Here is a 14,607-nt window from a genome sequence, read left to right as displayed (position 1 = left end):
GCCAGCAGAGCTGTCCCTGAGGTTGATCCCAGTTGTACCAAGGCTGTGAAATAAGAGTTCTCTCTGAAAACAGCAATGCTGACTATAGTTTAGTTACATTTCTAAAAATGAATTATTTTTACATAATGAGAAAGGGGGGAATGAGTTTGGATCCTATTATTTATGCATCTACAGACAGCAAATATCAAAACCATCTACAGTTACCCTAATGTTACCTAATGCCTTAAAAGCTACACTTGCCAGAATCAGGTTATATCCAATAGTAACAGTTTTTATAATTATGCTATCAAGAAGCTGTGCTAAATGACACCCTGCCTACCTGCTTGTAAAGAACAATATCAGTGAGGAAAAATGATTTTTCAGAGATCACTTAGTTTCTAGACCTGGTGTATTTTTCAGTGACAAAGGCAGGGATAGAGCAGCACACCAGAACTGACCTCTCCATTCTTTGCCCCTTTATTCCATCAATTCAAGCAGCTGTTAGCCTGAGTGACTGCACAGCAGTTGCTGCTCAGTCCCCGTGCAAACAATTTGTATTTACTCAAACCTGTATTTCCTTAAACACATAATAGCTCCCAGCTGGCATCTCAGGAGAAACTGCCCACGGAGCCATTTCTGTGTTAAACAAGGTTATCCAGTGCACAGTTTCCCCTCCAGTATCTCACTTCACACCCTCTCTCGCTATCTTATCATTGCTGTTAATAATACACTGAGAAGAAGGCTTCCATTTTTGTGCTCCCTGTCACCAGGGGCATGGCAGAAAGTGGGATGGAGGCACAGGCAGCCCTCCCAACTCCACCGTGCTCGTTTCAGGCTATCCCAACAAACGCAGGGCCACCTAGGAGGAGAGGATGAGCTGCTCAGCCCTGGAGGGGAGCCCTCAGCCAAGTCCTGTGCAGGGAATTTGCACTGACAGGAGGGCACAGCACCCTGCAGCAGCCCTGACCTTGCCAGGGCTCTCAGCACACCGGGGTTTCCCTCCTGACAGGGCACAGAGCTGCCCCATTCCCTCACTAGAGGGAGTCTCAAGACAAGGATTGCTGAGCCCTCTCCGGAGCTAATTAAGAAGCGGAGCAGTGGCATAATAAAATAGGATGTTGAAAAGGGAATGATCCCTCAAAAGCCAAACAACAGCAGCTGCCATGTCTTTTGTTTCTTCCTTCTACAGAACGCATTTCTTACATTGTGCTGTTTGCTTTTGAAAGAGACCCTGAAAGTGCAAATGAGCACTGAGCTAATGATGTTCTTTCTGAGCAGACACTTCTGTACCAAGCTTCATCCCCAGGTACAGTACACCACAACTGAGGATTAGCTGGTATTTAAAACCCCAAGATACTGACCATTAAAAGCTGCTGTTTACATTTACAGCTTGAAAACACAGTCCTAGAGTAGGATCTCACATATTAGTGAAACAAAAAAGGCAACACCTGTACTTTCTCTGGAGGAAACAAGATTATACAGGCACCAGCTCATCGTCTCTCCTGAGGCTGCTCAAGAAACAGCTTCTTTGGAGGCAGGTGCAAGTTGTCATTTTTTCCCTCAGGAGCTGTAAAGGTAAAAATTGCATTTATTAAAGCCAGCTTAGAGATACTGCTTCACTTGGTCTCTGAAGCTCCCAGGGAAGCATGATCACCAACAAACAGCCATGAAAGCTCATAAAAATAATCTTGTTAAATATCTGAACTCAGATCAAAGAATAAAGAGTTGCCATCCAGGTACACCTTAAGTTTATGAGCAGTTTCCCTTTATCCCTAGTTTAATTGTCTGTGTTCAGTGTCATGTTGCTCACTGCATATAAAGCCATGACTAAATTTCAACTACAATAGCTTTATAATTCATGGCCTAAAACTCCTCTTTCTACACATTTTACTTTTTAACCACAGGAAAGTGCTGTAAATACTCATTTATTTGTGTTCACTGAGTATTATAAAATATGAAGGAACTCAAGAAATCACATACACTATTCATAGTTTTAACTATCTGTATTTTAACTTTCTACTTTGTTTTCAGATGAGAAAAATAACCAGCCAGTTATCCATCTTGATGATTAGGTTTAGTTTAATCTACAGGTAATGACAGTATCACTACAATAGTTTTTATTAATTTATCTATTGATTAAGTTGGCTCAGTCTTTGGATTAACAGCTGCTTGTCATCCTCTTGGGCTGAGCTCTCCTGCACATTAAGCACTATCAACCCCACCAGTGGCTTCCAGTGTCTAAATTTCAGTTCTGACTCTATTACAATTTCTACACTGAAAACTATTTCTACAGAGGATTTTATTCTGAGGCTAACAGGAAGGATGCACGACTGCAGCCAGCACTGGAATACTCCTTTCCATTACTGTGATTTTACCCCAGCTCCCAAAAGCAACACTCGCACACCTTTGCTCCCGTTTGCTTAAAAGCAAAAAGTTTTCCTTTGGTTCCTTGGCAGCTGCAGTTGGGCTGGAGATTGCTAAGCCATCTGTGCCTGACGTGGCACTGCAGACCTGGGCCCTGCCAGCTCATGCATGTTTCATCACGGCTCAGCTTTCAGTCTAGACGTGTCCTAAATGTTTCAGATGTCTCTTGGGCTCCTCAGGACAAAGACAGGGTGGCACCAAGTGTGCACAGAGCATTTTTTTTAAAAATTAAAAACAAAACCCCAAATAAATAAAAGCCCCTCAAAAACATATTGCAACATAGTAGTTGTGAAACATGGGAAAAATAGAGCTGGGACTTGAGGCAGTGTGTTCACATCCTGCCATCAATGACTGGCTGAATAGATGCAGTTTGACCCAAAAAAGAGCTGATGTGCATCCTCCTGCTCATGCCTGATGCACAGGTGTCATCAGTAGAACTTCAAAGTAATAACTCCCAACTGCTTGATGACATGGTTTATTATTAAGCTGTGACAAACTTAGGCATCTAAATAACCCTTTCACAAACAAATTCACAGAGAACAAACTTTGGAGGCTGCCTGGCTGTAGCAGACTCTCAGTCATGTATCTGGCAACACAGATATGTGCTGGACTAAATGCTATTTAAATAATTGCATCTTTTCAACTAAGAGATTGTAATTGCACATTTTAAAGCAATAAGGCAATAAAACACTTTAATGTACTATCACAGTCCAGTATCTAAACCTTTGTAAAGTGAAGAACCGACTTGCATTTATAGAAAAAAAACAAGAAAAGCAAACTCCAGCTTATTGTAGGCAGGCGCTTGCACTGTGTAAATGCAGCTCACTTCCCACATAGCTGCTCAAGGCTGCCCAGAAGCTGAGCAGGCTGTCCCACCCTTGGGGTAAGTGTGTATCCACAGACAAGGGTATCCTTTTTCCCTTACAGCTCCTCAAAAAGCAGCATTCTTCAAAGCAAGGACAGAAAAGAAGCATTTGGAAGGAGCTGTTCTGAATCACAAACTTGTGGGCTTTCATCCCAAACCATTACTACTACAACTTTTTATCTGGAGTATCCACAAGAGGAGAAGGTACACATTTTCCTCTGGCACACAAAGCAGTGTTGTGGGAGAAGACAAAGCAATTCTGCTGAAGAACTAGAGGCATCTGAAAGCTTTTCAGTTTCAGGCATGCATAGAGGACAACAAGACTTCTGTGCACTGTTGGTCACAGCCACTGGATCTCCCTGCCCAGGAAAAGCAAACACATCTTGGGTATTTCTCCAGAGGAATTTAATACCTGCATAGGGTGCAATCATGAAGCCCATCCTTCCCCAATCCTCTTCTTTTTGCCTGAGCTCTGGGCTTCCAGCATGGGTTCCTCTGGGGGTCACAGTGCTCAGTGTCTGGGAGAGGGAACACCCTCAATCAGCACCTTGCTGTGCTCTCTCCTCTTGATAAAGCTTTCTATAAATCTGGTGATTTGCTTTTTTAGCCCCACCAGAGCTGGATGTAGTGCAATGTTTAATGGACATGCAGCTGCTCTGAAGGCTCTTTAACTTGCACAGCCCATTCCTTCTTTCCTGAAAGAATTGAATTTGCTCTTTAGGCGAAAAGATTATGAGTAGCTCTCACAAGGATCCTCTGCAGATCCTGAAGTTAAAGACAAGGACCTTTGACTTGCTGCTGGAGACAAAACTGCATTGCAAAGACAATCTAATTCCATTTTCACAACCCCACAGACAGCTCCCTGCTGATGCTGCACATTCAAAGGGTACTGCAAGGAAATCCTCTCAGTTTGCAAGGTGATTCTCTTACCCCTTGTCCTTTGGGCAGTGTGTTTATTTATGCTTTTCTCTTTGGTCCACTTGAAAACATCTGGAGAGGACACACTGCCTTTAAACTCGTGCCAGCTCTGCCATGAGTCAAATTGGCTCCAGGTCTGCCCTGAAGGGAGGTCAGTGCAGCTCTGTCCTGCATGTCCAGCTTCATAAGCACTGACAGGCCAGAAATAGAGAGTTTTGAGAGGGCTGGACCTAAGGAGCAACACAAGTACTGCTCCTGACAAGATTTCACAGGATTTGTCACAAACCATCTTATTAAAGTATTTAGAAAAAACCCAGATGGAATCCCACACAGACCTGATTGTCCCACTATGAGACATCTACAGAGCACTCCACTTGCAAACCAACACATAAAAACAGAAGAAAAATGTAGATGTAAACCTAGACTGAAGATTAGATTATGCTTAAAAAACAGAAATAACCTGAGAATTTCAAAGTGTCCATGGTAGGTATTCCTGCCTACCCTACTGAAAATCAGAGAGCCTTATCCCCTGAGCAATGGTCTACTTACCTTTGAAGGTTTTAAGAAACTCTTACAAGGGAAGAGAAAAAAAAAAAAGAAAAAAAAAAAAAAAATAGCTCTTGGAGTTAGTGAAGTGTTTTCCTGAGGAAGCATATTTTAATAAGATGACACTGACCCTTTATGGGAAAATAAATAGATTATTCCTCCTGCATCAGGCGAGCCACTAGTACTTTGTAATTCCTAACTTTTTAAATTGTGCTGGCATGGCTGTTTCAGGGACACAAGAAGGACTCACAAGGAGAAGCTGAGAACTTCATAAGGTGGGGAAAATAAAATATGTAATTACATGGTACATTTGTTACACAAGCCTTGTAGCTGGATGAGTACTACTAAATCAACATAAATAAAAACATTTTCATAGCCAGAGGACTAGAGGTTAGTTGTGTTTAAGCTGTCAAAGAACATTATTTTTCATATTTCTTACTGAGACTGAATTCCTCTTGCTTCCTTTATAAATAACCAAATACACAGATACCAAGAGATAAATAATCAAGTTTCTTTGACCTTCTTTTCATATCTTTATCTCCTTATCTAGCAGTGGGAAATACTCTATAGTTTCTCTGTGTGTAGAGACTAAGTGGTTTCTGACCTAAAGAGATTAAAATTCAGTGGTTATTGGAGGAGGATATAATCAATGTCAGACAAGAGCTACTGGGCCACTCAGGCAACTGCTTCTACCTTTATCCTGTGCCTCAGATGACACGACAGCTTTCATATTTGTCAAAAAAGGAGGTTGTTTTCAAAGTAAAATACAAAGCCTGGAGAGACCTGTTTTTAAAAAGAGACATTTCTAAGGTTCTCAGGCACGTAAAATAAATCTGTTGTGCTCCCACTGGAAGGGCAGTGCAGAGCACTGTTTGATGCAATTTGTAGGGGACAATAATTTTGTTTCAGTTGTACAGAGTCATTTGGGCCAGGAAGGTGTAACTCATGAGCCACTGTGCAAGCACAGCTCAGCCCAGGAGACCCTGGCTGCAGCTTTCTATCAAATTAACTCAGGCAGTGCTCCATAAGATGTATTCACTTGCCATGTTTTTGCTATTGAGAGTCTCTACAAAAGCTCCAACAAACAAGTATAAGCAAAGACTGAATTTTTACTTGGGTTTTTTTTTTCTTTGTTTGAATTGTTTTATTTCAAGTGAGTGAAGACTTTTATATTACCCACTATGAAATGCTGAAAGTAAAGTGGTTGGGGGAAAAAAAATAAAAGCCACAAATTGAGGTTCTGTTATCTTTAATCCAGCCATTCCACCACCAATTTGCTTTCCATGAGATCACATCTGACAAGAACAATTTCTCTTTCCTTCTCCCCTCTCAACCACAAGATGTAATTTCATATTTGCCCTGCTGTAAAATCCTAGAGGCTAGAAAGCAGTAGAGACTTTGCATTTCATACTTGAGGACTGTTAGCATCAAACCTTTGCCTGGGGTTGACTTCTTAACTGGTTTGTCCTCAAACTATAAATCTTCTCCTTTTTCTGTAGCAAAGTGACAAAGTTTTAGCTGGTGGATGATGGTAACTGGGCTGAAAACAGATTGCTGGAGTCAAGAGCTTAATTGCTATTATGTTCATAGGAGTTATACTTTGGCCTTATTCCTGCTGCCAGGAAAAAAAACTTGAAAAACACCCTTTTAAGAAGGAGCAACATTTCTCCCTTTTAATAGATCAGTGTGACACATTTTGTATGTACATGTGTAAGTGCAGTGTCTCACTGAGCCCAGGTACAGAGCACCCAAACCCCAGCACACACATTCTTTTGCTCTCTTTCCTCTGCAATAAATCACTCTTGGCTCAGTGTCCCAGGAATATTTTACTGCAGCAGTTTTTTAAAGGAAGACTTTCTCTCTTGCTCTAGCAAAGTCTTCTGTTGTCTCTGTGAGATGAGAAAATTCCACACAAACCACAGTCAACAGGACCGTGTGTCATGGACTTTCCATATCAAATTTTGTACCTGATAACATCAAACATGTTTAGGACAAGTCTATCAACTCACTCTTGCAGGCAAATTATTATTTTATAATTTTGTTACCTCTTAGAAGCTAGTTTAAATTTGAGTACAGTTTTGCAAGGACTCAAGCTTCGTTTAGTGTGGCTGGATAAAGGAATAAGAGACCCTATCAAGTTATTGAAGGTATTGGAGTCTTACCTAAAGAAAACCAAGTCTTTAAACAAATATTTCTGTATGTCAGAAAATTGTGGAAATTTTCCAAATTTTCCACCCCACTGTGGCAATGAATGAGCTGTAGCTACAAAATAAACCTCAAAAACAAACTAACAAAACTTTCCTCCTCTAACTTGCTAAGGATCAAGTGAAACCTCTCAACAATTGCTGCTCAGTATTTTTTCATTTATTTGAACTGCTTCAGGAAAATGAATGAAATGTGAGTGCCAGCACACCATTTCAGCCAGGCATTCTCTGAACTGCATCCAGACTTTTTGAAGCCAGTAAGATGACATCTGTTGAATTTAGCACACTTTGGAGCAGTTTCCTGAGAGTCAATGTGAAAAGCAGTGATCAGTGGAGACTAACTAATGAGAATAACATTACTAAAAGTTTTTGTGAAATGGTGTAAATTGGGGAATACTTTTAAAAGTGAGATTGTGGATTTTTCTATGGATATACTAGCTCCCTTTATGACAGGTCACTACAAGAACATTACTATTGCAATTAACTTAATTCCTGTCTGCTTTGTAGAAGCCAACAGGGCTGCTAATAAACTGCATCTACTAAACAGCAAATCAAAGGCACATAAGGTCTTTAAGTTTTAGAACAGAACAAAACTGTAAAGGCCATTCTGATAATATCACCCCTGAGCCGGCAAACATCACTGGAACATACAATAAGTGAGAGGATGCAGCAGCTGCTTGGCCCTATATTGGCTACAGAACTCCATGTTTGGGATCAACAACATGCATATGTAAATGGGAAGAAAGAGGCAGAATCTATATTATCCATCACCACCACGAGTTATCTCCAGGTTAATATTAGTAGTTTTTAAACAAAACTGGTTTTTTTTTCATATGAAAGTCAGCTGAAGGTAAGGGATCTCTGGCAGTCCAGAGATGAAGAGAAGGGTTTTGAACACACAGGTTTCACACTGGGCCTGCTCAAGGCCAAGTCCAAACAATGGGAATGAGGTAGAAGAGTCTTATATTTATAGCTGTCTCTTCAGGTACTTATTTAACATTACAGAACATCAGTGAAATGTAGAAATTACAGTTTTAATAGTAAAACACAAATAACTCAGCCATAATGTGACACGTTTATGGAGTGGCTTTGCTGCCAAAACATTTATTCACCTCCCTCTGATAAAAGAAAATAAACAATCCTGGTACATCCAGCCAAGAAAGCAGTTCCCACTTTGGAGATAAAGTGCATTGCTGCATATTCAAAGGCTACTGTGATGTGACACTTCAGTTCTGGGTGTGTTGAAGGAACAGAAAATGGGTGAGTTATCTGGTTTAAGGGACTAATCCCATTTGAGGAAAAAAAGTAGAAAATAAGGACTGGATGAGGATAGGTCTGGTTTAATCTCCTATATAACTTGCAAAAAAGAAAACAGAGTGAAGAATGTAGGTTCAGATGTGAGTTTCTACTGAATACAAGACTTTTGAGGAAATTTTAAAATTTGACTTAGCTCCACTTAGAAAAAAAATGGATGCTTCAGTGAACACAGAGCTACACACAAGAGTAGAAACACTTGTGACACCATTGAAATACCTTGAGTGGTAGTATTATAATTCAAGGTTCTGACCATGGGTCATAGGGCTGTGGTCTGCTGGGGAACTTTTAATTCTATTTTTCTATTTAATTATTTTCTAATTTTTAAAAATTATTTTCTGTTTTTCTATTTAATTACTATTTTTCGCCTTAAAAGCACAATAGAAGTGACATGCTTTTCAGGCTACATACAATAATGAGAAAAGAAAACAGGAAAAAGAGTCAATTACATTAATAACAACTTTGGTGTAATTTAAAAAAGGAAACATGAAAGAACAACCTTTCAAACCAAATAATCGAATTTCACTGTCAAAAGCATCCATTTAGTAAAGCAGGTGGCTTCTAAATGTAGAATACCCAGGCAACACTTGATAAGAGAAAATCTGTGAGAAAGTAACAGTTACTTCCTACAAAGCCACTTCTAAAGACAGATACTGACTTTGGAAAAATATTTGTTTACTGCTTATACTTTAGATAAGAATTTGCCATGATTTTACACAAAGAAACTGCTCCCTGGGCACTCTGCTCCACCAAAATCCATACAATTTGTAAGAACATCACTCTGATGCTCCTGCTCATCTCACTGCTTCTTTTCTCTACCTATCCCATGAAAGAAACATCACCTTGCTAATTTTTATTCCTGTAATATGTAAAGTTTTTATTCCTGTATGCTGTAAAGCTAAAGCAGAAGTAACAGCTTTATTGTCCCCATTACTATAAGCATACACTCACCAGGAAACAGTGAGAACTTATGATCAAAGGAAAGACTGGAAAAGAACCTCAAGATGAGGAAGTCCAGCTGTAAGTCCAGCTGTTAGCCCAGCACTGCCAACTCCAGCACTAAACCAGGTCAGGCAGCAACACATCCACACAGCTTTTAAATATTCCCCTGGGCAGTCTGTTCAAATGCCTGAGCACCCTTTCAGTGAAGAGATTTCCCCTAATAGCCAACATAAACCAAACATAAACTGGCACAACTTGAGCCCGTTTGCTCTTGTCCTTCCCTTGCTACTTGGGAAAAAGACCAGCCCTCATCTCACTACAACCACCTTTCATGCACATGGCAAAAGCATGACATGAACACTCAACAAAGTCAAATGCTTTGGCAAAAAGGATTACACAATATGCATGAGGGCCACATCCTCTCGAGCTTGAGAAAAGGAAATAAAGCAAGATTTTTACTCACAAGGCAGAGGAACAGGTTCCCAGGAGATGCTGAAGCTGGAAAACAATATCACTGCAGCAAAGGCCCCATCAGAGGCTATTTGAGTCAGCTGCCCACCCCATTATCCTGATAGTGCCCAGCCCTAAGAGGGAAATCCTGGTGCTAATGAACTCCCTGGAATTCTTTCTTGGATTTGAAGGCCCAGGATTGAAGTTCAGTGAAGTTAAGGGTTCCTGTTGCTGGCACTGATGTTCACTGTCAATTTCAGTGCTTCGACTCCACTCAGGGATAATATTGTTGTGAATATAATAATAATAATGGTATTTATATCCTGTGCCTCCCCTGTCTTGGGCAGAGAACAAAGGCAAAACTCATAAGCAAGTGTTGGCCACTTGAAACAGTGAATGAACAAAGAACAGTCAGAGGAGGAAAAGGGTGGCAGCCCCCCTCCCAGTGAGGGAAGGGAAGAGGGACAAATTTCTCTGTGGGGCAATGTCATGAGGAGCCTCTAGGTAGAACTGGAGGATAGTTCTGATGGGATTGCCATTTAATGCTGCTCAGCTCTGCAGTGAGGGAGCTGCTTAGGAAACCTCACAGGGTGGTGTCATCTGCATTTAAGCTCCTGAGTAAGGCAGGCACAGAAGTCAACAGAGGCAAGTGGCAAAGAGGGGCTGCAGGTTCTGATTTCTGAAAGTTCTGTTTAAATTGAGTCATTGCCCTGTGGTAACTCATTAAATTAAAACAGGAGCATAAGCCAGAAGAACATGCAGCATGTTCTGCAGGCACCCCGCAGTGCTCAGAGCAGGACAGAGCAGTATCTGCAGCCTCTCAAGAATGTCTTCTGCTCTTTTAATAGTTCTCCTTAGTGGGGTGTGGAGGTTTGTATCACGTATCGTTCTCCCCTTGCCGAATCAAAAATAGTGCACTGAGTCACTGGTTACAGGCAGTCAGGCAGTCCCCAGCCACACTGAGCACGTGTCCCTGCCCCTGTGGGCTCCAGCTCCCCCAGGATCCTCCTCACCAGGCTCTGCTCACCTCCAGCAGCACCTCTGCCCCACTAAGGGCTGCAGGGAGGAGGAAATCCCTCTCTCTGCTGCTTCTAGCAGGTTGGCAGATGATGTCTGTGGATCCAAAGATACACTGAAATGGGTGGGAGTTTTTCTGCTGCCTTCTGAGATGCTTGGAACAGGGCTGGAGAGGTCCACCTTGGAATGGGGTAGCTGGCTTTGGATGGATGGAGTTCCCCGTGGGAGCATGTCCTGCAAAGAGCACTTATCCTGCCCCTTTTTAGTGGGAATGCCAGTATGACATCAAGCACAGGGAACGGGAAAAGGTGTAACCAGGGAGCCTTAAATGCAGTGATTCTGAACCTTAACCTCTTCTCCTTATCCCTATTTTGAAGAGCTAAAACACTTCCCTTTCCACTCAGACCTGCAAAATGAACAACAGGGAGCACAAATCCATGGTGGTTTATCAATATCCAGTTCCTAAGAATAGGTATTTCCGTGCTTTGCATAAGTAATCCCTTGAAAGGTGCAAGCTTGGTAATTTCACAGAAGTTTTTGTGTTTCTAGTATCTATTTTAATTTTGTATTTTACTCCCCAAAACATGCTTGTGCTTTGCCCCAAATCAAAACAATCTGTGCTAGCATACCTATGGTAATTACCTTCAGATGGGACTGAGGTACAAAGAGTGGAAAAGGAAGGAAGACACGAAGAAACAAATTCAGTTTTCAAAGAACCGTTAATTACTTGTTAGTTTGATATTATTAACTATTAACACATAACTGACCACAAGGGTCAGACCCCAACAAATCCTCCTAGCACTGGCTCCAACAGGGCTTTGTTGTGACTCATACCTTGCTCAACAAGCAGCAATATTTACCCACTGGATTGAGCAATGCTGATCATGCCCAGCCTGCTGTCTCCCTTTACAGGGCGGCCTGAATTTTGACACTGACCCTGTTGCTAATCTGTGCTAGCATGTAGACCTTGGCCTTGTTAAAGACTCTCATTCTAGCCTCACAAATCTGCTTTTCAGGGCTCTGATCTCTCAGCATCATCACACCTTTGCTGGTGCTTCAAAATAAAGTAGTCTTTTACTGCTTGACATTGTCTTCACACTGTGTAACTTTTGGATTTTAAATGTATTTCTTTTGTATCCTTGACTCTCTTTTCCCTTAAAATGCCATCTCTTAAGTTCACTTCTGGCTTGTATCTATTTTATAAGGACACGTCCTGCTGAACTACACTGCTACAACACTGTACTTAGTGCCTTAAAAAGATAAAGAGAGGAAGTTGGACCTTGTTATAATGTAATTTTGTATACATATGGTTTGATTTCAATAGGAAATGCAACATGAACTGAGATGCCCAGTGGCTCAGCAGCAGTCACTAAAGGTATTTTAAAACCAAGGCATGTAAGTGTTCTGCAGTCTCCCTTTCTGATTAACCAGCTCTGTGATCTTTCTCTCCACTCAAGCAGCTCCACAAACTCCAGCTGGAAAGCACTGAACGGTGTGAACCTGTGAGTACAAACTGGCAATGGCCTCCTGGAGCACACAAAAGGCAATTCCATGGACTGGGTTCTGCCATAGCCAAAATTCATCACTGGCCTTCCTACTTGTATCCATGTGCACACCTCAGCCAGGGCAAGCCCAGGTGATGCAGCCTCCAGTTTCCCCCACACCACACTCTGTGGGAGCCACAGCTCTCCTCGGCTGCTCAGCAGCATCCAAACTGTGATCCCACCTACCAAAAAGCAGGTGTAGGCTGAGAAAGAAAGTTCAAAAGCCCACTCACTTCTGAGCTCAACTATAGAAAACACAGCGTTTGCTCACTGCTAAGAATGAGGATTCTTCTGGCCTCCTTCAGAGCCTTCCCACGGAGAATGGGCGTGGTCAGCACAAGGACAACTTTAGGGACAATTTCAGACACCTGTGCTCCCAAATACTTCATAAATGACAAAATTAAAGGATTCCCAAAACGAAGTAATATCCTCAGTGTAAATAATAAATATGCTCATCCTTCCTCGCTCTGCCCCCAAAATGCTTCTGAATATTTTAAATGGTGAAAGAACAGAAACGTTTTATAAGCCTGAGATTCAAAATCACCAGCACTTTGATTCAAATAATTCACTATGGTGATTTTAACAGCACAAATCCTGCCTTACTCACAATATTATGATCCCTCTTTTTTGCAAGACTTCAGAAAAATCAGGCAGATTTTTGAAAAAGGAGAGACATAAAAGATGGTCCTGACAGCAGCCCAGTGAACAGAAGCTGTTTCTTCCCATCTTTCCCCTCCCATCTCACAAGGAACAAAGGGAATTTTCCACCTCTCAGCTTCACAGATTTCCCCGAGGCAAAAAGAAGCTTGCATCAGTTCCTGAAAATAGTTGCATGGTATTGCTGCTTCACATTTAGGTCAAATCTTGAGAAGAGCTTTAAAGCACAACCTGAGCTGGAGCAGTTTGATGGGAGAACCTTCAGGTGCATCTCACACATTGAAACAAGGCACTAAGGAGAACTATGGAGAGGCCAAAGATTTCAAGCCACTGGAAAGCCAGCTAATATTTTGTGTATGACTCTCGTGAGAACAGAGCAGTGATTTTGTGGCAAGTGATAAAGAATAAGGAACTTTCAAAGGTTCAGAGGTGCCTGGGAAATGCAGGGAGCTCGACTGTAAGTGCCCTCTGACAGGCAAGGGGAGAGGGAACAGGGGGCAGCAAAAAAGGGAAAGCCAGAAAGTAATGTGACAAATCAACTCAGTCTTACAGAAGAAATTTAATCATGTAAGGCATTTAGTCATGCCCTATTTTAAAAACCAGTGTGGGGGGGTTATGATTACAAATATAAAATATGCCTTTCCAAATTCTCTTTGCTGACTACTTGCTGATGCTGGTTTTACTGTCATTTTGTTGTGAAACTCATTTCACATTTTCAGAGCTGTTCACAGAATATCATAGGTGTATTGGGGATTTGGAAACTGAGCAGTTACTTATTCCTGTAACTGGCAGTCTGATAATGCTTCATAAAACTGAAATACATAAACAGCAAAAACATAACAAATATTTCCTCATTTTAACCCAATACTTGATTTCACCCAAATACTGATTGTTTTATTACAGGTGCCTGAAAATATTTCATAGTCACTATGGAAGTTTTCTTACCCTTTTGAATAAATTTTTCATATACTTATACTGACAAGGCATTAGAAATTTGCCATATTATTGCCAATACAAACAATTTGAGGAGTCTTGTGAACTACAGAACACACAAGACCTGATACTAGATCCTCCTTAAATAATTATGTTTCAAGTAAGTTGGTGCCTCTCTGTACACCCTGTGCAACCAGGTGGGGGGTAATTTCTGTGATGCTTCTTTAGGTTTTATATGGACATTATATTTTTTTTTTACCTGGGTGGCTAATACTGGTGCCATTTCCTAATAACCCTGTGTAGAATAAACCTGCTGTTGTTACCAGGAGCTCTGGAGAGTGGATTTGCAGGAGTGGGCAAAGGGGAATTGTTCCTGTTGCCACTGTGGGGCCAAGAGAGTGAACATGGCTCCTTTGTGTTTGCTGGCAAATGACAGATCTCAGATTCAGCTAAAAACCAAGGCAGGCACCAGCTGCTTAGGGAAGTCAGCACGAGATTGGAACGGGAATTGTTTCCTCAGCAGCAGAAATGTTTTTGACACAGCATCCCCAAAGTGACCACGCTGTCTTATACACACCCCCCTTCCCCATGGCACAAAAAATCTCGTGGTTTCTTTTACAAAAGGGAAAGAAGTAAAAGGTTTTCCCTTCTGCATGCAGATATATTTTCAGCGTTCAGCACTGTCCTTTCATTCAAAATATGTAATTCTATTTTTATTCCCTGATTATCTAGCAGAATTCACTGTGACCCAAGGGAGAGGTTAATTTTTATACGGAATATCCTATTGCCATGTGGCTTGCAGAGAGGGAATGTT

The sequence above is a fragment of the Zosterops lateralis genome (genome assembly GCF_965231275.1).
Source record: "Zosterops lateralis genome assembly, chromosome: 6".
Lineage (NCBI taxonomy): Eukaryota > Metazoa > Chordata > Aves > Passeriformes > Zosteropidae > Zosterops > Zosterops lateralis.
This window is presented reverse-complemented; position numbering follows the sequence as displayed.